The sequence below is a fragment of the Pongo abelii genome, chromosome 14, assembly GCF_028885655.2.
Source record: "Pongo abelii isolate AG06213 chromosome 14, NHGRI_mPonAbe1-v2.0_pri, whole genome shotgun sequence".
Classification (NCBI taxonomy): domain Eukaryota; kingdom Metazoa; phylum Chordata; class Mammalia; order Primates; family Hominidae; genus Pongo; species Pongo abelii.
The window spans coordinates 77,493,624-77,520,506 of record NC_071999.2 but is presented as its reverse complement, the minus strand read 5'-3'; the positions used below and the strand labels follow the sequence as shown (position 1 = coordinate 77,520,506).

At 34.1% G+C, this 26,883-nt stretch overlaps 1 protein-coding gene and 1 pseudogene across 4 annotated transcripts in view; one reads left to right on the top strand and one right to left on the bottom strand.

The window, feature by feature from the left end:
• DACH1 (dachshund family transcription factor 1) overlaps positions 1-26,883 on the top strand; it is a 424,843-nt gene that overhangs the window by 4,812 nt on the left and 393,148 nt on the right. The gene's annotated exons all lie outside the window — the stretch shown is intronic.
• LOC134759919 (large ribosomal subunit protein eL33-like) lies at positions 17,647-18,213 on the bottom strand (annotated as a pseudogene).

Sequence of the window (26,883 nt, the reverse complement as noted above, 5' to 3'; positions counted from 1 at the left end):
ACTGCTTACCATTAAATAACAACAAAAAAAGAAAAGTAATTATGTACATGGTCAAATCTCTGTTTGTATGAGTCAGTTCCCTTTTTGTAGATTTGGGTTAGGATTCAATTTTCCATGAATTCAGGTTTAAAAAAGTGACCCTGTTTTATTATGTTATCTAAAATATTCATTTCTTTCATTATTGTAAGAAGATGATTTTGTCTCAGGATCTTTCAAACAAGATTGTGATGTAGGTTCTAAGTAATCCTAGATGTGAGGACTTTTTAACTTAAGTAGATTCCAGTTAGTCTTATATATTTTATAGGCACGTACATATATTCACAAACAGAATTCTTTTGTCTTAAAATACCATCCATGGACAAAATATTGAAAGTGTTTTATGTTTCAGTAGTAATATATGAATGAAATTGTAGTGTAAGAAGTACAAAACATTTTCCAATTCTTGACTCTGTTTTTTTTTTTTTTTTTTTGGTTAGGAGTTTTAATAAAGATGGCAAACCGAACCAGTCTATATGTATTTAACATTTGCCCTGTTGCCTGCTTTTCAATGACACAGACTTATGCATTGATACAGAAAGTTTAACATAAATATAGATTCACTTCTAACAGATAATTACAATACTTGGCACAGAGAAATTAAAGAATTGCTTCAAATGAGAGAGACTCTGCTTTTGAAGTTTTCGTATTACAGTAGATTAATGCTTCCAATAACGCCTAATGTCTCATTTTATATCATTTCAAAAAGAATAGGGCATAATTAGAAGACTAAAGCTTAAATATGAAAGTTTGCTTGGTTCCACAACTTATTTCTGTATGTTTTAAAAGTGTTAGCAAATTACACTTTAATAACTAGTGTATGAATAAAATATAAGAATATTCTAACCTAGAATTTACTTTGTTGAATCAAATTATCCTGCAGGATATAAGTTGTTGAGTTATTTGGATAATCTCTTTCAAACCTGTTGTTTTTCTAAGAGTTAGTCTCTCATAATATCGTAGTTATTTTTGTCAAAAGTGAACGTGGTTATGATGATACTTTACTTTCTGAACTCCACATTTAGTTAATGCTCTGATGTAAGAAATTTGATTTGCACATATGATATTTTATTTTGTGAAGCTTCAAATATTATATAAAATAAACTACACGACAGACTTTTTTCCTCTAGAAAAATTCTGGTATTCATATTTGACACATAATTTTAAAATCTTCATTTTTTTAGTCCAAATCTGCTTTTTTTTGGATTATTCTATTAAATTTCACTCCAGTTTCATGTCAATTACTGGGACAAATATTAGCCACCCTCTTTTTGCCTCACTGCATCCCCCAACTCCCTGAGATGTGACACCCTATGTTGACTAAAGTCTTGGCAGGATTTGAGCATAAATCACTCTTGTCTTTGGCGATTTACTACGTGTGATTCACCAGCATACGAAAACATAATATGCTTTATTGTTTTTCATTTGATGTTTTGTTTTTAGAATATAAGTAGCATTTGTAAATTAGCTTAGTGTGCAACCAAGTACTTGTTATTTTAAGAAAAATTTGTGCTTTAACTATCAATTAGTATTATTTTATCTTTCCAAGTTATTTTACTAAATTGCTTCATACAATTGCTTTTGTCAGTCAAGTAAAATAGTCATTTAGATTGCATTGTATTAGCAACATAGAAAACAACTACTGCAAAATATAATAGGAAATTAAACTCTCACAGGTTGTAAACTGTCTCCCTTTGAATCCTTGTCTGAGGAAATTAATTTGAACTATGCCTTCTAAATAGGTACAGGTGAGTCATCTAGATTTCATTAAACATTTTTATTTTAAGGGTTTTGTTACTTGGTTCTTTTAAAAAGTTAAACTTTGTTTGAATTTATCTTTCAAGTATTTCCTTTTCAGCTTGTTCACCAAAAAAAAAAAAAAAAAACACACACATTAAGTTATATATCTTTAGAATAACAGGAAATGTAAAAATGGATATTATTGGCTTGGGTATTTAAAAATGTAATTGAGATAAAGTTTTATCATTTTATGTTTGAATTGTTGTAAAAATAGAATGACCTTAGTGTATGTCAGCATGTGCCATTTTCTTACTGAGGTAATGCATTGTGATTGGCCAGTTTAAGAGATGTATATGTGTGTGTGCGTACACATGTATGTCTAAATACTGCATATTATATGTAGTATATTAATATATTTATATAGTATATGTAGTTTGAATATTCTAGCTAAGACTACACTTATATTTTCAGGCTTTGGGACTGCATTAAGGAGACCCTTCTCTATTATGTTTGTTATGTTCAATAATTAAATTTTTAAAGAAGAAAACTATGAATTAAGAGCCCACCTAATGGAGCTCAGATAAGTGTAATAGCAAAGGCTCTGATCTGCACAGATATGTACATCTCAGGCACAGCAGAGGCTCTGTGCACACCTACATTTTGCTCAAATTTCTTGTTTCCTTCTTCTCAATCTGCCAAAAATATTTTTAGTAAAAAGTAATTTTTGCTATTGTGGCTGTCTTTAACTTTTATTTGCTGATATTTGCTTTTTAGCAAATGTCACATACAGGAATGACTTCATTAGGAAAGTATAGTTAGTTTACCAAATTTTTACTTTGGAAAACAAGAATACCAAGGATAAGATATTTATATTTGGTCCACTAATTAATTATTATTAGATTAACTGGTGGATTACTTTATTTGTTATACCTACTCATTTTAAGGAGGTTTCTGAGAATCTGTTAAGAGTGTGTCCATTGTTGCTAGTTTTAGGCAGCTAATGATTATCTTTATATATAAATGTACAAATGACAATGAAAAGAATTTTCAATCCACTATAAATTAGTTATTAGACAATCAATAAAAAGGTAATTGTTTTTCAAATTAATGATACAATTAAAATTAATTTAATGAATAGCAGATAAAGGTCCAATTTAAAAATATATGTCACATCACATATAATGACCCAAATCACCACTTGATCCAAAGTCAAGGACCTTGAACCAAATGCATTTAAAATGTATTGGTTTATTCGGACATAGATTTCCTTTATAAGAGAAAAGCATTCGAATTCACCCATTTAAAAAAAATCATCTTTCATTCTTTCTAAATTGGACATTAAATTTGCCAGTGACTGCATTGTGTTAAAGGTGTGGTCCTTTTGCTTTCTGATCCAAATTGGCTTGGAATTGATCCAGGATTTCAAGCTGGGATTCTTCTGCACATTTAAATGTATGTGACTTGATTGGAAGTTGTCAAAGACAACTCATTAAACTGGAAATCTCACTATGTCATTGTTTAATTGGTCTTTTTTGTTGTTGTTATAAGTACATTGAAGTGTTGTAAACTACAAGCACAGCAACACACTGAATAGCCAGTTACTTTTTAAAAAAGTTTTAGAGAGTAGTGATTGATACTGAGAGAGAGACACACAGAGAAAGAGATACAGAGAGAGAGAGAGACAGAGAGAGAGACAGAGATGCAGAGAGAGGCAGAGAGAGGCAGACAGAGAGAGTGCTTAACTGAAGCATCTATAATAATGTATTGCATAGGTTGAATACAATACCTGGAATATATTACATTTTTCTAGCAGGAAGTAAAAGTGAAATAAGCCAGGCACAGAAAGACAAATACTGCATGATATCACTTACATGTGGAATCTAAAAAAGTTGAACTCATAGATGCAGAGAGTAGAATGGGGGTTACCAGGGACTGGAGAGCTGTTGGTCTAAGGTTACAAAATTTCAGTTAGGAAGAAAACGTTGTACAATGTGGTGATTATATTTTCTATGATTTGAAAAATATAAATAAATATACTTTGATTTGACGATAAGTAGACCTTTAAGAATCATGAAGTGGATTTTGAAGATAGCCTATATCTTTGACAAAAAAAATATGGATATACTTTTAAAGCATGATTTTCATGAAGCAAATTCTGCAATAGGCCACATAGTATATTGGTTGATGTTGATTGGTAACATTGAATAATTGAGAAATGTTTTTGTTTCCTTAGCATATATGAATGGAGTGATAAACACGAAGTATTAAAAAGTCACAGTGTTAAATGATCTTTGAATTCGTATGGTATCAAATGTTTGTAAATAATTAGATTGCCTTTCCAGTTACAACAGGAAAAAAATAACCTTATTTTTCTTCAAGGGCAAACAAAATATGTCTTAAGAAAGAAAGTGTACTAGTTGAAAGGGAGATATTTTATGGAAGCATATAGAAGCATTTGCAGTAAATATTTATTAATTCCATTTAAGGGATACTGGTCATTTCTTAAGTAAAGGCAATGAAAATAAATCTCTAGAATATGTTAACTAAGAAATAGTGTATTACATTCACCTATCAGGCAGATGGAGTATTTTGTTAAAATCTTAAACCGTATCCTGATATTTTATTAGTAGTAACAGTAAATGGGCTGTTTTATTCATAGTCTTATATTTTAAAAACATATTGTTTATGTATGAACAAAGTAAATCACTTAAGGTATAACAAATCTTTGAACCCATTGTAGTTCTGCTAAAATATACTGATGCATTCAACAGTATTACTTTCTATTTTATGTTTCAAATTTAGGATTTTTATTTAACTTGATTCTTCAAAAGGATATTATCTTCCTAGTTAGGCACTTACAGTTAAATAGTACCTTTTGATTTTAAAAGAATAACCTGGAGCACTTTTATTTTTCATATTATCTGTCACACATTTTATATGAGGATGGATGTTCTTGTGTGTGCAACAAGTGTAAAATTTTTATCAGTAGTTTAGAGAACCCTGTGGTGGATATTTTTCATATGTATTAGCATTAGCTCATTTGTACCCTATGCTTTAAATAATTGTCATACATTTGGTAGAAAAGCCTTTACATACATGTATATGTGTTGTGTAGGAATACATTCACACACACACATGCAAACATACATATACACCTGTAGGATGTAGGGCCACAGGACAAATAACTTAGGAAAATACAATTGGCTTTAATTTTACCTTTTTGTAATACATAAAAACATGAAACGATACATCAATAAACAGGTCCTATTTTACTGAATTACAACAGAAAAAATAGAATTAATTTTAGAGTTAAAGAAGTAGTTTATACTTAAATATTTTAGATATAATTATGCAAGGCTATATTGTTATTAGGACAGTGATTAAAAATAACTTAATTTTTCTAAACCTTTTTTATGATAATGTACTTTAAATTCTGTTTAAAAATATATGTATAAGAATTATTTTACTTGTATAAAATAGATATTAAACGATTGGGTATTAGAATCTGTACATTATTAAATGACACTACATGTGCTTGATGCCCTTGCTCTCTTTCTTTCATTGGTTTATTTCATTGCTTCTTGCGCTTAGAGCAAGCATATCCTTTAGAATCAGTGAATAAATGATAGGAAAACAATTTCATAACATAAAGGAAAAGAGACTGTTCTAAAAGCTTTGCCATCAGTGAGATGAGTTAAGAATGAGGTCAGTGGGTTAATCTGCAGGTCTACATAAGGAGATGTGTATTACTACTTCTTGCAGTGGACTATAATTGTCTTTGAAAACACCTAGTAAAGATCCAGTTAAATTGAAATCAATTACTTTCTCAATAATTCCATGGCCTATGTCAAGTCATTACGTCATCGGTAAGAGTGCAAGCATGCATACATTTTTTGCAACGTAGAAAGATGCTTATAAAACAGTGATGACTTAAAAGTTTCTGCTTCATCTAAAGCTTATGGAATTAAAAAAACTTCGTACAAAATATAAAACCTTGTACACAGTATTCGGTAAAAAGTTCATCTTTGCATTTAGATATTTACATAAATACAAATATTTCACATTACTTTTTGCATCTTCTGGTAGGAAAAAGTATAAGTAAATGAAAATAGTTTCAAAATATTTTATGATTGTCATCTCTGACACCTTTATTCTTACCCTCTAAGAATGCTCTGATAAGTGTGTACTGTAATCAAAGATGAATATATGTCTGCTGTTCACTGATTTTTTTCTTACACACTGTTGACAGCATGGTACATGCAGATTTGAACTTGTAGCCAGGAACAGTGCTTCCATGCTTCAAATTGCCAAAAGACCTCCAGGGACAGAAACTTGACCTGCTTTTATGAAACCATAGAATTACATTTATACAAGTTACCCCATGGGAAAGGAATGAACTGATCCCAATTCAAACCTTAATATTGGAGCCTTCTGGGTCAAATTTGATTTTTCTTTCTGTTAACACCTGTTTGGCTACCATATTTAGTACCTTTATTCTTAGGAAATTAAAAAAAATATTATTCATCGGTGGTATTTCGCAGTTCAGCCAAAGTGCCATCAAAATTTTGCAGCTATTTGTTTTCTCATACTATTAACATGTTACTTTTTAGAACAAAATTCTTCCTTTTATATATATATCCTAGATCTAAGGAGTTTAAACACAAATTTAATTAGATATAAAAACAAATATTTTGTACTTTTTAATCAATTTCTCTTTACTAATGAGTCAGTCCAAGTAGGAGAAGAAACTTTTTTAGGACCTTTTCCTTGTCATAACATTTCCGAATAAGGATTTTTCTAGGAATATATTTAATTTTTCTTAGAGTCACACTTTAAATGGTTATGTATCTAATTTTGCTTTTAGTTGGACCATCTGACAGGGTTTCCAGAACACTGCTTTTGCTACTACTAATAATAAATGAAGGTGGTCACTGATAAACTGGGTGCATGAAAGATATTTTTATTTTAGCTGGATTCACTTTACTTACGTGAAATAGGCCTAAGTTGGACAACTGAAGTTAACAATTTGTTCCAAATAAAGACGAATTTAGGTGTGTAGTAGTTTGCTTCATTTCTGGACTGTGCTATGTATATAAATGCAAATGGATAACTGATATAAATGGGTAAGGTCATAGCATCTCTACTTGTTTGACAGTATTAAATGATTACCATTAGATTACAGAATCAAGACCTATTTCTCCATATAGAATGACTTGCTCTCAATGTTATATACACCAAAAACATCATATAGATGGTAAGGCAACACATGTATATGCTATCACAATTATGATGGTTAAATAATTCCATCATTGGGTTTTGAAATTGAGGTGAGCAAATTCCTTTTCAAATTAAAAATTAAAAAGAATTCCAAAGACTTTTTATTCTTTTCTCACTTGACATTGAATAAACCATTTGGATAAGTGGTTATTGGTTATTTCCCAATAAGAACCAAACATAAAAGCCTCTAATAATAATTATACTAAATCAATTTTTGGAATAGAGGAAAAATATTAAAATTGCCAATGGAAGGTATACCACTTTCCTTACTATCGTAAGTCATGATCATCTAGGAAAAACTATTTGGAGTTTTAAACATACATTGTGGATTCTTTTTCTGTTGGCTGCTAAGTGACAAAAAACCCACAAGCACTTATTTTCACTGTAAATTAACAATTTTTCTGCCTTGGCCTTATACTTATCATTTGAATGAAGATGAAAAATCATATCAGTTCTTTGGCTGTTTCCTAGTATCACTCGATGCCATTATTTATAAAATACCAATATTTAATTATATACCGAATTTCATTTAAAAGTTTACCCCAACCAGTTTCATGGTGATTTAACATGGCTATTGCACTCCCCTCTCTCTAACTGTGATGGAAGGAAGGAAAGTAGGTAGATCATAAGATCATTGTGCTGGTCTTAAAAATAATCTATTTCAGAAAAGGCAACCTAATCTGACTTTTGTAATGGTGATGATATGAAGTTTCTATGACCTTTTTTGTCTTTCAGAGGCACTTTCTAGCTCTCTTTCCAATAATGATTGATGTTACACACCACATGAACTGGAAATAAAGACACGTTAAAAACTCTTGCTATAAAATGCACGAAAGGAGAGGGGAAGTTTTATTTTGTAGGCAATCCTCTGAAAGTAGAGTAATCCTTATTACTGCACAGAATTGTACATGATACTCAAAATAGGGAGCCTTTAGACACCAAACTAAATTTCATCTTCTTAAATACCCTTATCATCCAAATTATCATCATAACCCACCTTTATTTTTATTTTTTGAAACTCTGGTGAAATTGTGCATGAAGTAGAAACATTTTACCATGAAATTTGCCTATAAACATCTAGCCAAAAACAGAACAAACTGGATTTTTGAGCTGTTGATATTTAGAACAGATCTCTTAAATTCAAAATTGTGAAATATAATACAATTGTATTTAATTACAGTATTTTATTCCAAGCTTAGGAAATAAAATTAAAATGGCATATTTGATCTGGAGTAAACTTTTTTGCTCTTTTTTTTTGGAGAGTGGGTTAAATAAGGGCCCATGACAGGAATGCTGTTTGTTTTTCACAAAAGTTGTTTGTGATTTCAGGTACCCTTGGGAAATCTCTTGATCAGTTTCACATCTGTTCCTGTCAAAGTGGGTGCTAAGATACCGGTCACCCAGCAACCATGTCCAAGAGGGAATTGGGCCGATAATAACTTCAAAAAGGAATGACAGATGCTAGATTAGGATGAAAGACAAAACGCATGAAAAATGAGCTTGTTAGAATCAAAAATTTGTTCAAGCACCTTTATGCAAATTAAATGAATATTGAATATTTGCATGCAGTAATTTCTACTTTTTCATTTGATTGAAGAGAAAAGAATAGTGCATTTAAACTCACAAATGTGACTTCTTTCTTTTGTACTAATTAACATACAAAGCAGAATCTCTTTTTTAAAAATCAGATTAGCCACCTGGGTTCTTAGAGCTCCACTAAGTATATTATAATGTTTTTCTTATGAAAATGGTACATTTTAAGAGGACTTGGTTTATCTAATTTTTTAATAATAAACAGTGTCGTGTGAATTAAGATTATTTTAGATGAATATAAATCCATTTTTTGAGAAAGCCTTTCAAAAGTAACCTTATCTTGTTGTCCTTGAAATTGGTTAATGTACATTAATAAAAGATCACTCAAGATGAGTTCACACCAAAAGCACAGGCTTCTCATTGACTGGTTAAATAACAATGCATTAAAGTAAAGCAGAGTGGTGTGCCCTAAAAGAAAGTAGGCAGAAAGGTCTCTTCAAAATTTAAGATGCTCTTTGATACATCACCAGTTTTTCTATTGAACTGTTCAAATACTAATCAGAATTTAGAAGAGCCTGATAAAATGTAGTGATTGAGAGAGGTTTCTGAGTCTTGGTTTAGCAATGTCTAATGTGGTCACGTAGAGAAATTGATTTTCTTCAGAAATTAATTAATTTTTCATATCGCCCTAAGCTGCAGTTAAAAAGAGTGCATACTTGTCTGTTTTTTCCAGAAATATTGCCTAATCATATTAATACCATTGCCCCAAGGATGAAAAGATAATTGTACAAATGCATTTGGAAATATGTATCACTGAGTATTTATGATTAAATTATGCAAATGACCCAGCTCTCATCCTTTCCAGACCCAGATTGTCTAATTAGGATTGATATGCTGAATAGATGTTCCAGAATTTGAATACAAGCATGTCCAAGGAGCAGAAAATTGGAAATGACAAGGCTGAAATCCAAAGAAAAGTGTCTTTCGTTTCTATACTTTGTTAATGTGCTGTTAGCAGTTGAGGGTTTTTTTCCCTCCCTTTGGCTATTTTGTGGCTCATATGTCCTTATTAGAAACAAGTATGCAAAACAAATTGAACTTTAGCCAATAGCATTTTATTTGTATTTGGTGCTTATTTAAAAATAACCTCTTGGTCATTCAAAGACAGCATCGCTATTCCTTTGCTCCAAACAATGTAAACTTACCCTTAATTGGGTGACTTTTTAAAAAAACTTCCTCTGAATTAGGATCATAGCTTTATTTCAAAGCTAGCTCTCTAAACTTAATGGTATACCAGGACAGTATTTTCTAAGGATATGCTTCTTGAATCTATAGTTCATTTGTTCATTCATTCACTTAAATGCCTATCTTCTTGTAGTTGGAGAACACTGTTTAAGCAACAGTTCTGATTAGGGGGGAAAAAAAAGCAGCACTTTAAATGTAACAATGTTTGAATTTGAGGTCCTCAGCAGGCTTTCTCCCTCATTGATTACACTCATTCATCTCAGATGGAGGGGTGGTCGCGAAGAGCAAGGAAGGGACTGAACTGTCAGGACTCCAGCCTTTGTTAAGCAGCGGGTAGTCACTGCCTCTGAACTCGGCTGGCTCCTGCTTCCCATCTGCAGGATGATGGATTGCTATGTTTAATACATTTCAGCTTTTGTCTGTCATAGTGTGGACAGACAGTACTATCAGTGATTTCAACAGTGATTAGAAAACCGTTTCAAACCACCCCTATTGGCCAGAGAGCTTCCAGGAATGTCTGATGAAACATACTCATTGGTACCCTCGCCATGTAAACGTGTGGTTTAACTAGGCAGAGATTGTACACTCGCTGTTTAAATGGATGCAGAAGCCCACTGAGAATGACTAAACTACATGTCAATTTTTAAACAAAATGCACAAGACAATTTTAAGAATCTTTGGGGTCTCAAACTAAAAATTCATCCCAAGTAGTCCCAAGTTTCAGATGAATTTGTATTCTTTATATAGTAACAACTTTTGCCTGATGGCAGGACTGTATTCCATAGACTATGATGTCAGTTGTTGCTATGCTCATCAGTATTGAGCTATCTAGCGATATTGGGGTGGGGGTTAGAATGTGAGGACTATGTGAAAGCAGTAAGACAGGACTTGGCATGTGCTATGCTGGGATTTGCTGAGCTGTGGGGGCTTTGTGGTTCACAAGTCCAAAGGGTGAATGATTTCAACAACAAGAAGGCCACTATATACCAGCTCAGTATTCTCCCTGGAGTGTCTTATTCTATTTACAAAACTGCTGCTAATAAATACAATTAGCTAAAGGAAAAGGAACTATTCTTTTAAGCCATTAATAATATAGGCAAAGTTTTATTTCAAGAAGGGGGCATAATAAATAAATCAAAATGGCCAATAACATCATTATTTACTAGTTATAATGTAATACACTAAATGTAATGTAAATTATAAAATGTATTTAAACGTGGAGTTTTAACTGTAGCAATAAATAGGTAATTATTAAAATAATAATCCAACCAAAGTTTTGTAACAAAAACCTAAATCAGAAGAAGCTACTTGCCTTTGCTTAATCTCTATTAAGAAGAACATTAAAGAAAAAGTTTATGTGGTCAACAGCAAATGTCTGATGAGAATAAGAACTCCAAATCTTAGATTATATTTCCTCTTACTGATGTTCTGACACTGAAAAATATTCACCTGGAATCCTTTCAGTAAAGATTTCTGGTCTTGAATATGTGATCGTAAGCATACTCATGGACGTACATATCACAGCACAAATGCGCTCATACACACATTGCATTTCTTTTGAACTAGTACGATAGCTAAAGATTTTGTCATTTGACATTGCTTCTTTGGTAATAAGGATAGGTTGTACTGTACCTCCTGAAAGAGTTATAAAAATATTCACGTATTTTACAAATTGTCTTGTTCATTGTCGCATTTTAAAGTTATTGAAATAGTGCTCAGCTTAAAAGCTGTGCATTCATTCAGCATATTCTAAAGGAGTCATTTGTCAGAGTGACTCAAAGACAGTGGCCATATGCACTTCTGTATGGAAATTATATAACTGGGCTTAAGTAAATCTGAATTTTTAAATCCAAACTTTTCACAATTTATATAGCACATATATAGTGAATTAATGTATTACTCCTCAACATTTTTGTACTGAATCATGTGTGGTTTTTAAACTTTTAATAGTGGAATCTTAAGTAGTCTCTTATTGACTTTATAGTTGCACGTCGGAAGTGTGCAGGGAAGTGGCAAAGTGTTCATTCTTTTAGAGAGGGATAAGGTATAGTAGGAAGCTATTAGCAGGTCACATATCTCAAAATCACTGTGTTGGGAGGGAAGAATCTTCTATCAAGTCAAAGGGAAATGCGTAGTTTGGACTACTAGAGTTAAAGTTCCTGGCCTTGCACTCCTAGTGGAAGATTGCATGGAAGGGCCCGAAGGTGTTGAGTAATACTCTGTTTTAAAGTAGAGCTATCTCATGAAGTGAACATAAATTACTCTGTTACATTCCTTCTCTAACTATTTGTTAATAAATTTTAAGGAGGTAGCTAGTAATCAGTAGGGACTTAGGGTATCCTGGCTGGGAGATAGACTTTAACAAGAGGAAGGAAGATTTGTACCAAACGTACTGATGTATACCTATGAGCGCTGTACATCCTTCCCCAACATATTATAGGAAATATAAGTGCTTGGCAAATTCAAATGTATATTTTGTCCATAGATGGACCTGTTTGGGCCATTCAACTGGATCTTGTGCAACATTAGGAGTGTCAGCGTATGTATACATTTGTGTGTACACACGTCTGGATGTACACTGTAGGTTGCCAACTCTTGTTATACACACTGTTAGTCTTATGTTTAGTTCGGCACCATAATTACAAAGTAATACAAGTCGTTTGTCTTACTGTAGTTAAATAAACAAAAAATACCTGCTAGAAACTGAATGAGTTTCTCATGAAGCTAAATGAATGAGTTTGATATTTGGAAATGTTTCAGGGTGGAAGAATATTGGAATCTTCTCTGATCTGCTCCATCCATCTCTAGTACAGTGGCTTCCACATGTGTGCACAGCAGCTCTGGTCTCAGTGTCTAGCTATTACTATTTGGTAGATCCATAGATGCGGGGGAAATAAGGAGTCAGGCCAGCAGGTTCAACTTCTTATTTCTCAGTAGCTTCCTATAATGATTCCACCTCTAATGAGGTGAATTACTACTGCATGAAAAAGGAGAAAAAAGGGTTTTGGCGGCCACCTTAGTTAATAAATCACATTGACTGCCTGGCTGATCAGATCAATTGTGCATAAATCAGTGCTTTAAAGAGTCTTAAAATAAGATTCTACCAAGACCAATCGATCCACAGGCTCGTGTAACGGCAGGTCTCTTGCCCATAGCAAACTATACAGGAGTTCACAGTATTGAGACAGTTACATGTTGTCAAATGTTGAAATGAATGTTTCGGATCTCAGAGGCATGGCTCTGGTGTGTAGAATAGTTGTGACTGTCAGTGGAAATATTTTCATCTCCTCCAGTTCACACTTGTTACTTAAGGTAGCAAGAAAATTTAATTCTGAATACATATACAAAACTCAGTTTTTTAAAGCATTAGCAACAAGTATAATTTTTAGGAAATGTTTCCCACAAAACTATCATTATGTTATTTCAAAAGAAATTGTCATTAATATCCAAGGGAAGTATTTTATTATCACAATATCTCTAGATTTTAGATTAACTAATGTATAGACACCATAGAGTCATAAGAAGAGTCAGGAAATTTGATTTTAGGTTCCAAGTATGTGAATTGCCTGGGTGAGAGATGTTGGGTAGTGGGAATAATGGAGATAACTTTTCTCCTTATTTCAGAAGGTTGTGAAGATAGGAATGCGATTAGTTATTTGAAACTACTGCAGAAATTAGAAGGTGTGTTTCAAGAATTGTCATCTGGGCCAGGTGAGGTAGCTCACACCTGTAATCCCAGCATTTTGGGAGGCCAAGGCGGGAGGATCACTTGAGCACGGGAGTTCCAGACCATCCTGGGCAACATAGTGAGAACCCTTCTATCTGTACAAAAAAATTGTTTTTTAATTAGCCAGGCTACTTGGGAGGCTGAGACGGGAGGATTACTTGAGCCTCGGAGGTTGAGGCTCTGCAGTGAGCTGTGATAATGCCACTGCACTACAGTCTGGGTGACAGAGTGAGACTGTGTTTCCAAAAAAAAAAAAAAAGTTGTTATCTGTTTAGAATTCCCAACTGAATTTTTAAAACTCTCTTGCCAGAAGAGCTTACAAAGCATGAAGAAAAATCTATTTTTGTTCTTGCTGTCACAATTCGCTCTTCTTTCTAAGGAAATACCAATTAAACTATAACAATTTAAAGGAAGTTGTGAATTCTGAAAAATTACAAAGTCCTTATATACATATAACATTTATTGAAATTGTATTAACATTAACTTTCAAAGAAAATTTGAATGATAGATCAACATGGTTAAATTTTTGAGAAGCAAGATAAGACAAGCATAGTCATAGCATATGTGAAAAAAATACCATTTTTTTGGGGGGGTATAATGGCTTCAGTATCTATGGTAACTGTTATGCAATTCTCTATGAAAATGGGAGATTCTATAGAAAATTAAAGCGGGTATTATTGAATCTTTGATTTCTTTTTAAGTAGGCTAGAGCATTCTATGATGACTAAGTCTCCAGAATTTTCTTATACTAGATACAAAATTTCTAATTATTCTGTACCAAGCGTCTCCCAGCATGGTGATTTTGAGAGATGTGACCAAGCATCTCAAGATCCCCTAAATGATTATTTTCTGTAGTCTCCCGTTTTGAAAATAAATTTGAGCTAGGCATTCAACCATTTAGCAAAAACTTGGTGCCTGTCCAATATTTTGTGAACTCATCAATATAATATTATCTATATCCAAATACTATTGTTATTCCTTTGTTAGTAGATTGATTGCAGTGTCTTATGTTAATACACCTTGTTTCTCCCTTATTATATTGTGAAATTTAGTAAGTTGTTAAAATCAGATCTAATTGATTTTCTCCATGGCATTTGGCTACAAAAGCATCTCATATCCAAAATTCACCACAGGAGAAGAAATCCAGGTGGATTCTTTTGTTGCATTTTCACTTGTGTATTAAAAATTGTGAAATATTTTTGATCACTGTTAACATTTTAAAATGTAGCTATATAGCTACTTGCTGATAGAAGATGATATGGCAATTTTTCTTTTCTTTTTTTTTGGATTTATTTATTTTTTAATTTTATTATTGTTATACTTTAAGTTTTAGGGTACATATGCACAATGTACAGGTTAGTTACATATGTATACACGTGCCATGCTGGTGTGCTGCACCCATTAACTCGCCATTTAGCATTAGGTATGTCTCCTAATGCTATCCCTCCCCCCTCCCCCCACGCCACAACAGTTCCCAGAGTGTGATGTTCCCCTTCCTGTGTCCGTGTGTTCTCATTGTTCAATTCCCATCTATGAGTGAGAACATGCGGTGTTGGTTTTTTGTCCTTGCGATAGTTTACTGAGAATGATGATTTCCAATTTCATCCATGTCCCTACAAAGGACATGAACTCATCATTTTTTATGGCTGCATAGTATTCCATGGTGTATATGTGCCACATTTTCTTAATCCAGTCTATCATTGTTGGACATTTGGGTTGGTTCCAAGTCTTTGCTATTGCGAATAGTGCCTCAATAAACATATGTGTGCATGTGTCTTTATAGCAGCATGATTTATAGTCCTTTGGGTATATACCCAGTAATGGGATGGCTGGGTCAAATGGTATTTCTAGTTCTGGATCCCTGAGGAATCGCCACACTGACTTCCACAATGGTTGAACTAGTTTACAGTCCCACCAACAGTGTAAAAATGTTCCGATTTCTCCACATCCTCTCCAGCACCTGTTGTTTCCTGACTTTTTAATGATTGCCATTCTAACTGGTGTGAGATGGTATCTCACTGTGCTTTTGATTTGCATTTCTCTGATGGCCAGTGATGATGAGCATTTTTTCATGTGTCTTTTGGCTGAATAAATGTCTTCTTTTGAGAAGTGTCTGTTCATATCCTTTGCCCACTTTTTGATGGGGCTGTTTGTTTTTTTCTTGTACATTTGCTGGAGTTCATTGTAGATTCTGGATATTAGCCCTTTGTCAGATGAGTAGGTTGTGAAAATTTCTCCCTGTTCACTCTGATGGTAGTTTCTTTTGCTGTGCAGAAGCTCTTTAGTTTAATGAGATCCCATTTGTCAATTTTGGCTTTTGTTGCTATTACTTTTGGTGTTTTAGACATGAAGTCCTTGCCCATGCCTGTGTCCTGAATGGTAATGCCTAGGTTTTCTTCTAGGGTTTTTATGGTTTTAGGTCTAACGTTTAAGTCTTTTATCCATCTTGTATTAATTTTTGTATAAGGTGTAAGGAAGGGATCCAGTTTCAGCTTTCTACATATGGCTAGCCAGTTTTCCCAGCACCATTTATTAAATAGGGAATCCTTTCCTCATTGCTTGTTTTTCTCAGGTTTGTCAAAGATCAGATAGTTGTAGATATGCGGTGTTATTTCTGAGGGCTCTGTTCTGTTCCATTGATCTATATCTCTGTTTTGGTACCAGTACCATGCTGTTTTGGTTACTGTAGCCTTGTAGTATAGTTTGAAGTTAGGTAGCGTGATGCCTCCAGCTTTGTTCTTTTGGCTTAGGATTGACTTGGCGATGTGGGCTCTTTTTTGGTTCCATATGAACTTTAAAGTAGTTTTTTCCAATTCTGTGAAGAAAGTCATTGGTAGCTTGATGGGGATGGCATTGAATCTATAAATTACCTTGGGCAGTATGGCGATTTTCACGATATTGATTCTTCCTACCCATGAGCATGGAATGTTCTTCCATTTGTTTGTGTCCTCTTTTATTTTATTGAGCAGTGGTTTATAGTTCTCCTTGAAGGGCAATTTTTCAAAGTCATAAATAGACTTTATAACTTGAATGAATTCAGTTTCTGGTAAGTAACATTTACTTCCCTGGGATTATTGTGGTGTATAGTTTTGTATCTATTTGTGCTAAAACCCTCAGATACTTTCTAGCACGTAGTAGGCACCCATTACAAATGCAATAGACTTATAAGAATTTTGTTTGCCTATTATTGAATTACTTGCAAATGTTCTTATGAAATTCATAATTATGGGGCATTTTGATTATGACCAATAAATTAAAATAGGATTGCAAATACATAGATTTTTATATAGAAATAAAAAACAAATGAAAATATGTGTAACACTAGTTCTTAGGTATATTACAAGATGTCTAATTCCTGGATGCTTCCCATATGCTAATGGTAGTTTAAGCATAAACATATAGACTTTATATATGTATATACTCATATGATTTTATAGGGCTGAGGTTTTATCTTTACCTTTATTATTATTAATTAAGGTTTATCTATCAGATTAGTTATGAAAGGTCACCAAATGCATAATTTTTGAAGTATCTAAACATTTAAATTGAGTGTTCAGACCAAAAATAAGAGCGTATGTATTAGCAGTTTGATAATTACATGCTACTATTTTTAGTGTTTAGTATTTGATAGGGATTATATTAAATGTTTTAAGTACATGGTCACCTTCACTCCCAGTAACAGCTATCAGAAATAGGTTCTAACTATTACTTTCAAAGATGAGGGCACTAAAGATCAGAGCAGTTAGTTTACTTGCTTAAGGTTTGACACCTAGTACCTGACAAGTAGAGGTAACAGAACCCAAGGAATCTCACTCTGAAAATTTTATTTCCTATTATGTTGTCCTACTCAAATAGTACTTAACCAAAGACTATCTATCTATCTATCTATCTATCTACCTACCTACCCATGGAAGAGTCTGGCCTTGTCACTCAGGCTGTGTAGTGGCGCAATCTCGGCTCACTGCAAGATCCGCCTCCCAGGTTCAAGTGATTCTCGGGCCTCAGCCTCCTGAGTAGCTGGGATTACAGGTGTGCGTCACCACGACGGGCTTATTTTTGTATTTTTAGTAGAGACGGGGTTTCACCATGTTGGCCAGGCTGCTCTCCGAACTCCCGACGTCAAGTGATCCACCCGCCTCAGCTTCCCAAAGTGCTGGCATTACAGGCGTGAGCCACCACGCCCGGCCGATTTGACAAATCAACTTTTATTTATTTACTTTTCGTTAGTCTAAATCTTTGAGAGGTACAGCATCACATGAATTCTGTGTCCAGTGGCCTTAGCAGGAAGATTGCTTCGGAATTTGGCATGAACCATGCCGCTGTTTCCATGCGCCTGAGTGAACCTTCCCCAGATAACTCTGGATTTGTTTGGTTTGCTGCCAGGAGTCACAGTGCTGTCCTCGCTCTGTGTACATGAGCACATCTCTTGCCCAAATACAATTCAGTTTCTTCTTGGGCGTAAACACCTTCAATTTTGAGAAGAATGAGCTCCCTTTTGTTCTGGAGACCCACTCCGCTTATAACCAGCAAAAAAAAATGGCCTTCGACCACAGCCTTCCAGACGTATTTTCTTTTAGAAGTCCTGTTCCCAGCAGGCCCCACAGACTCCAAGAAGGCGAGAAAAGACCGAAAAATGTTAACGAGTTCGTTATCATCATAGGGACTCTTATCACACAACAAACGGTACAGATAAGGTCATAATTTGCTTATAAGATAAAATTTAAAATTGTAGTGTTAATTTATTAATCTAATTTATATCTTTAGATCAGTGGTCCTCAGTGGGGAGAAAGTAATACATAAGGATACTGGATTATTGTCTATTATAATTCCAGTCCTTTCTTGACAAATTCTAGTTCACCCTCCATACTTATTTTACAATTCCATCGATAAGACTGTCAGAGTAAGCTATTTTGATTATGGCTTGTTTATAATTCCCTATACATTTAAATAGGTTGTTTTCAATAGCTTAAAAACCATTTAACCAGGCATATAATTGAGGTTTAAACATTATTTTATAGTAAATAAAGCCTACTGTAGGCAGTTTGTGATAAAGTTTCTTTCCAGTTTTTAAACTGATATGTAACTATGGCAAGTTTGAGAGTAGGAACTTTTCCTTCATATGCTGTAATCTAGAATCAGATTCATCATCCCGTGTCAATGACCCACTTGTATAAGTTCTTCCATCCAGTTAGTTTGCCATTTTTTGATGTCTTTAGATTATTATTATTTATTTTTCACAGCAAAAAAGTATTATAGTTGGTATTTGGCATCCTCATATTCCATATGAATAACTTGTTTATCATATTGGCACACTTTCATGATGTGCAAATTCCTTAGTGGGGTAGTTCTTAACCTTGCCCATCTGTGTTCATTCACTTTATTTATAATAACATTTTTAGAAAATTGACATATAACAATTGCCCATATTTATGGGGTACATAATGATGTTGTGATACATGCAATCAGATCAGGGTAATTACCATATCCATCATCTCAAACATTTATCATTTCTTGGTGTCGGGAACATTAAATAATCTTCCTTCTAGCTATTTGAAACTATATCACATATTAACTATAGGTACCCTATAGTGCTATAGAACACTAGAATTGACTCCTCTTATTTAGCTGTAATTTTGTGTTCTTTAACAAATCTCTTCCTGTTCCCTCCTTTCTCCTGCTCTTCCCAGCCTTTAGTATCCACTGTTCTACTTTTTACTTCTGTGACATCAACTTTTTGAAGCTTCCACATGAATGAGAACATGTAGTGTTTAACTTTCTTTTTCTGTCTTAAGTACATTTAACATAATATACTCCAGTTCTATCCATGTTGCCTTGAATGAGAGGATTTCATTCTTTTTTATGGCTGAATATTGTTCCACATTTTCTTTAATCACGTGTGGGTAGTAACAGTTTTTCACCAGGTTAGTTATTATATGGGGAAAGTGATGGAAGTCTTATTAAGGTAAGGAGTGGTATAGCTAAATTTTGTGAGTTTTTCTGTTAATGTTTAGTGTCTCATCAATGTCATGTCAAAATCTTGAATCACAAAAGATCTTGTATAAGTGATATATTGCATAAATCAAAAAAAAGTATTATTTCTTACACATTTAGGAGACGAGGTATAGTATTTCTATAAAATATTTAGCAATGCCTCCACTCTTTTTAATGGTGGTTTGTTGAATTACATCAACTGTATGTTGAAAAAGTGGGCTGCATCCTGATGTTTCTGATGTTTTTGCTTCTACACATGATTGAACCTATTGGTGGATGACTAAATGCATGGATTCATTGCCAACTCCTGCCTTGCTTGCCTGTCCAGGATTACCTGTACTATTTATGCACAACCTTATGTCATTTCAAACTGACAGTATTTTGTGAAACTAAGTAAATTCATGGAAACCTCTGTAGTTGAGCCTTAAAATCATAATTTTAAGCATACCAGAATCACTCAGTTCTAAATTCTATTAAAGGATGCTCTTGGAAGTCTCAAATCTTTACTTTTTCTTTTGTAACTTTTAGGGCCAAGGTTCAGGTGAGGGGCCCTTCTGTGGGAAAATAAGGGTATGCTGAAGGAAGTAGTGCCATTTTCATTTCCTCTAGAGACTTCTGTCTTAATGGGCTGGCTTTGTCCTTTTTCTCCTATGCAGTTTGATTCCTTGCATTTATGACTTCCCTAGGGCAATAATTTGCAATGCTTTGCAAATAGTATGCCCATTTAAATATTGATAAGGAATAAATGTTCCTAGTTTAAGCAATGGGCAAAGCTGCCTGTAACCTGCAACATAAACATATCCTCTTAAATGACCCTGATACAATGCATGGTTGGTGTGCTTTCCTTTGGTTCAATGTACATCAAAGAGTGTTGCACTTGGGGCTTCGTATATAATATATTTGAAGGGAACTTTCAGCCTCCCTTGTATGTGTTTAATAAACAAGAAAAGCTTCTTGAAGAATTGTAAACTTCAATCTAGTATGGAAAATTTGGAACACAGAGTACTATCATTTTTCAAAATCCAATAGAATCCTAGAAGCATCAGTACTATGCTTTAAATAACACTCATGATTGGGCACAGTGGCTCACACCTGTAATCCCAGCATTTTGAGAGGTTGAGCTGGGCAGATTGTTTGAGCACTGGAGTTCAAGGCCAGTCTGAGCAACATGGTGAAGCCCTGTTTCTATAAAATACAAAAAAATTAGCCAGGCATGGTGGCACGCACCTGTGGTCCCAGCTACTAGAGAGGCTGAGGGGAGAGGATTGGTTGACCCCAGAGGTTGAGGTTGTGGTGAGCCATGATTGTGCCACTGCACTCCAACCTGGGTGACAGGGTAGGACCGTGTCTCAAATGAATAAATAAATAAATAACATTCAGCACATTTAAAAATAACTTAAAAAGTGTAATTTGATTGTTTGTGACTCAAAGGATAAGTGCTTGAGTGGATGGATACCCCATTCTCCATGATGTGCTTTTTTCACATTGCATGCTTGTATCAAAACATCTAATGTATACACCTACTATATACCCATAAAAATTAAAAATTAAAAAAAATAAAGATAACATTCAGATAATGCAGGACAGCAAAAAAGAAGCCATACACATTTTTCATAGTGCGGTAGTTTCAACATTTAAATGATGGAAGTGTGTCTCTTCCATAAATTATAAAATGTTATTGAAAATGAAGATTCTCTTTAAGCAAATCATGCCTCATCTGAGCATTCACCTTGTTAGCTAGTGCTCTAACAAGACACCCAGTTGACAAGTCAGAAGAATAGATATCCTTTGATTGTGAAATCATTTTCAGCCTATTGTTAACCTCATTGAGTAAATTGTAAGGGGAAATATTTTAGTATTTTAAAATTTAACTTTGAGTAATAGGTGAGTATTTAAATATCTTCTTCTCTTTTTTTTCTTCTAACCTCCACTAGCAATTCCCCATAATCCTTTACTATCTTATTTCCAACTCTCCTTGGAATTCATGCCATTCTTTCCTCTACTTGTCATATTAGTCTGCTATCAGAGTCCTTTATGAATATCTTTTTAACCTTTTTTTCAAACTGGGTCATGCTCTGTCACCCAGACTGAAGTGCAGTGGTCTGATCACAGCTCATTGCAGTCTCAACTTCTGGGGCTCAGGTGATCCTCCCACCTCAGCCTCCTGAGTAGCCGGGACTACAGATGCACACCACCATGCCTTGCTAATTTTTTTTTTTAATAGAAATGGGGTTTTTGCCATTTTGCCCAGGCTGGTCTTGAACTTCTGGGCTCAAGCAATCCACCCACTTTGGCCTCCCAGTGCTGGGATTACAGGTGTGAGCCACCATGCCCCACCATAAAATTTGCACTATAAAGTGTTTTCTCCAATTCTGCTATCAGTATTATTTTTTGTTCACTTACCTTATGCCAAGCACTAATTGGAGTGCATTTCTTATCTCACTTAATCGTCATAGCAGTCTTATCTCCATTTTATAGAGGAAGATATTGAATTACAGAGAAGTTAAATACATTGCCCAAGGAAACAGGTACTAAATGAGTTATCTGAGGTTTTCTGATTCCAAATTCTACACTCTTTATTACAGTATACTTGCAACCTAAAATGAGTTGTGTAACCCATTTGAGCTTCAGTTTTCTCATTTGTCAGTGAAGGAGTCTAATGCCTAACCAGCAAGATGAAAATTTGGGGAAAGGAGGTTGAACTATGAAAATTATGAATTATGAATTATGAGATGGCATTTGTAAACTATGTAGAAGTTAGTAGGAATTCAATAAATGTCTTTTGTCATTTTCATTTTTCCAGTTTTCCAGGTCATACTTAGGAAATAAGAGTCAAGAATTAGGACTTATAGTAGAAAAGTCATGATGACCAACTTACTGGCAGCAGCTCTTCAGTGACCTTAGAAAGTACAGATTGTTTTTTCCCATTTCGAGGCAGTTTGGTCCTCCTTGGTAGTAATATTTGTTTATCTCCAGTGTCACAAACAGCTGTGCTTGTTTGAGTGAGACAACCACCATCAAGAAAAGACTCAAGGCTGGCAGCTGTAACTAAATTTAATTTTCACCTACATTTCACAGTTTATTTATGGTGAGAAGTGTTTCTATTCAAGCATCCTTTCAGTGAACCAAGAAAAATGGGCATATCCAGGTTCTGACAAAGAACTTAAACTTTGGAATTTTGTTAGAGGTAAATTAAATAAGGAATTTATTCTTTATTAGAAAATAGGTAGTATCCATTAATCAACCTCTTGCCACCTCCTCCCTTCCCACTCCCCCTTCCCTGTGTGTAATTATTATGTCAATTAAAAATAACAATAAAAGCAAAAATAAGAGAAAAGACATAATTATTTTTTAAAGTTCTCTTTTGAGTTGCCTCACAGCACATATACATATTAAATTTTATATGAATGCTGTTAGAAACCCTGCGAAGAAAATATTGCGTGAGATGAAAGGCAGGTTTAGAAGATAGCAGATAAAGTGGTTTAATATTTATAAACTTTTTACAGTTGAAATCTTGTGATTTCATGGCATCCACATATTTTAGGCTTCAGAAAATATACAGCTGCCAGGAAAATGAATATCCTCTTCATGAAGGTTAACCTATTTAGGCTTCTTCTAAAACATACAGTAAAATACCTCCTTGGGCTGGTAAAACAACTGTATCATCATAATCTACATAGAGGCTAAGAAGTTTTTGTGTTTCCCATCTCAACTTTGCACATGTTCTTTAATGTTTGTAAGACAGAAAGAAAAGTGATAAACTCTTCATCCAAGCCCATACATGACATCCATCTTAGAAATCTAAGCTTAAAGACATGAATATAAAAAAATTGCAATCAAATTTATCTGCTCAGATATTGATGTGGTCATTAGAAGTTCTTTTTACATACTTTACTGCCTTGCTCTATTTTTATTTTATCACTTCTCTTATTCATTTTGCAATTTTCATTATTCTTTATCTTAACTTTGTAGCAATGGCAAAGGATACATCTACATTAATGAATTTAAAGCTTCTGAAATGAAAGCAAAATAAGCAGACATAAATATGCAAAGGCCCATGAGAATGTGAAAAAAAAATGTTATTTTTCATGGATTGTAAATTGGCCGGGCTGGAGATTAGGATATATCTATTAATCAGGGTTGTGAGATTGCTCTTGAAATATAGGAACCGGCCAGCTCAGGAAGGGCCCTCTGTGATATAATTAAGGAATTTGAACTTTATATTGTAGATAACAATAAATCACTGGGAAATTTTTTTTCCATTGGAAGATTTTTAATTAGGAGAATGATATAATTGAATTTGTGTTTTGGATAGATGACACAAATTGAAGGTGTTTTAAACCAGAGATTTTAATAATCAGTTTTAAGTAACTAAGGCTTTAGACCCAGTGTGGTGGCTCATGCCTGTAACCCCAGCATTTTGGGAGGCTGAGGTGGGCAGATCACTTGAGGCCAGGAGTTTGAGACCAGCCCAGCCAACACAGTGAACCGCATCTCTACTAAAAATAGAAAAACTTAGCTGGGTGTGGTGGTGTGCACCTGTAATTCCAGCTACTTGGGAGGCCAAGGCATGAGAATTGCTTGAACCCAGGAGGTAGAGGTTGCAGTGAGCCAAGATCATGCTACTGCACTCCAGTCTGGGTGACAGAGTGAGACTTTGTCTCAAAAAAATAAAAATAAATAAATAAATAAATACATAAATAAATAAATAAAGAAGGCTTTAGTGGGGATACAGGGAGGAAAACATAAAAGAAAAAGTAAACTAAAATGGAAAGACTCGAAAGAGATGTGTGAGGAAAGAGAAGTAAGTTGACATTAACTCTCTAGTTTTTGCTGAACAGTATTGTAAGTCTAAGATCATGAGGAGGAGAAGGTTTAGTGAACATAAGTAATCCATTTTGAAGACTTTGAGTTAGATGCTTGTGAATTATCCAGGGGATGTTAGAAACATATATTTGGAGCGCAAGGGAAAAGTTAGGGCAGAAGCCCTAGATTTTGGTATGAACCCTTTATTTTATTTTATTTTTATTTTTATTTATTTATTTATTTATTTATTTATTTATTTATTTATTTATTTATTCTGAGATGGAGTCTCGCTCTGTTGCCCAGGCTGGAGTGCAGTGGCATGATCTCGGCTCACTGCAAGCTCCACCTCCTGGGTTCACACCATTCTCCTGCCTCAGCCTCCCGTGTAGCTGGGACTATAGGTGCCCGCCACCACCCCTGGCTAATTTTTTGTATTTTTAGTAGAGACGGGGTTTCACCATGTTAGCCAAGATGGTCTCGATCTCCTGACCTCATTATCCACCTGCCTTGGCCTCCCAAAGTGCTGGGATTACAGGCGTGAGCCCCCACGAGTTTTAACCATAAAATAATGAATGAGGTTTTTACATGGATTTCAAAGTTACTCTATGAATTGACATTTTAATAATTTCTTTATGATATTAAAAGCACTGATTTTTCTCTCTGTCTTCTGGATTCAAGTAACTTTGAAAACCACACATTAACTTTTAAAAGAAAAAAGCATTCTTAATAATTCTCAGAGGTCAAATATTATTTTTCCATTATGAATTATTCAAAGTTAAATGAAAGTCAAACATAGAGACCTGCAGAGAGCAAGTCTTTTTGTGCTGCTGAGTCATGATTGTGACTCGAAGAAATACCTTTATTGTGTTTGATTCTGAGCTTGTGATAATAACTAGTGTCAAAAGATGGGAACATTCTGTACTGGAATTTGAAAAATACCATTGAATAAAAATGAAAGCTCTGTTAACAGAATTCACCTTAAACTGTAAGCTGACCTTTTAATAGAAAAGCTGCTGCAAACCACAAAGGTAGGCTCCATGGGATGCAGCCACAGATTGAGTTTGCAGAGTGTGCTGGCTGATTCAATCCAATGCTGATGGGAGGACAAGTGCAAAGGATAGTGCCTTTAAAATAAACACAGACAATTAGGAACAACAAATGAAAATCATGATACCATCGAGAAAGTGAGAGGGCATGATCCGGTGCAAGTCATTCTCAACTAACAAACTAAAATTGCTTCAAAATTACTTTTTAACTCAACTCTCTCACACCAGATAGCTTATAAACAATCATGCACATTGCTTTGGGTGATACGATTGTTTCAAGGGATTGATACCAGAATTTGGTTTCACTATATCTTTATCTTAACAATTCTATGTAGTATTTTTAACTCTTAGAGTCTGTATGTAATAAAAATTCTTTTCTTCACCAAATTGGTGAGTTTGTATGTGCCAAAATATTTTTGTTAAATAAGAGAACACACTTATAATCAAAACCAGTATACAAAGCTATGACAGTTACATCTACTGGAGAATAATGTGTTGTTCTCACTGAACTCCTTTTTGCTAAAACTTCTCCATTTGTGAAATTCCTTAATATTGTGCAGAATCTATATATTAAACAATAAACTCCACATCTGCAAACTTTAAATCATCTATTAACTTTAAAACATCTATTAGCAAAAATTGTCCCACTGGGGGGCAATATGAATCGAGTCTACCAGTTTTGTTCTTAGTTTTTGAGTTTATATTTCTCTTACACCTCTTCACTAATAATTAAATGCAGTATCAACATGGTTTTGAAGTTTAAGCTATCCAGGCCTTTTGTAGGTTGGCACTTATTAGACCTTTCATACTGACATATCTGTTTGGCCTGCCATCATTCCTTTGCTTTAATAAGGTCATTTCTGACCTGATTGAAAAGGAATGTAAGCAGTGTTAACTTTCAGGGTTTACCAATGTTGACTATCTATACCTTCTACCGACAGTGGAGAAGCGGTGATAAATAGGAGTAACAGTTACCCAAGTTTCCAGCTCAGGTGTCTGTTACACTCTCACTACTTCAGCAGAGTGTTAAAAAAAAACCATATTTTAGAAATGCTACTTTACAATTGAATAAATAATATTATTACAGAATATGTATAGATATAAGATACTTTTATCTACCATTGAAGTTGGTGAATCCAACAATCATTTCATAGCAGGTCTACCCAAAAGCTTTCAAGGAAATAAATGCTTTTATATATTATCATATGTGTAAAACTACTCCATGCATAGATTTAACTTAAAATAAATTCCAAATGAGGAAGTATATTTACTCAATATTACCTTAAATTTGCCACTAGAGAATAATGCATTTTCATTTCCCCCTTAATCTTTCGTTTTCACATTGTTACTCTCTCCTCTTACTACTAGAATTAAGAGGCCTCAGAATTGTGTGTGTGTATGTGTGTGTGTGTATAAAGTGATGAAAACTACATTTTATCTATTCAATGCATATTTCTTATGCACCTAATATATGACAGGCAT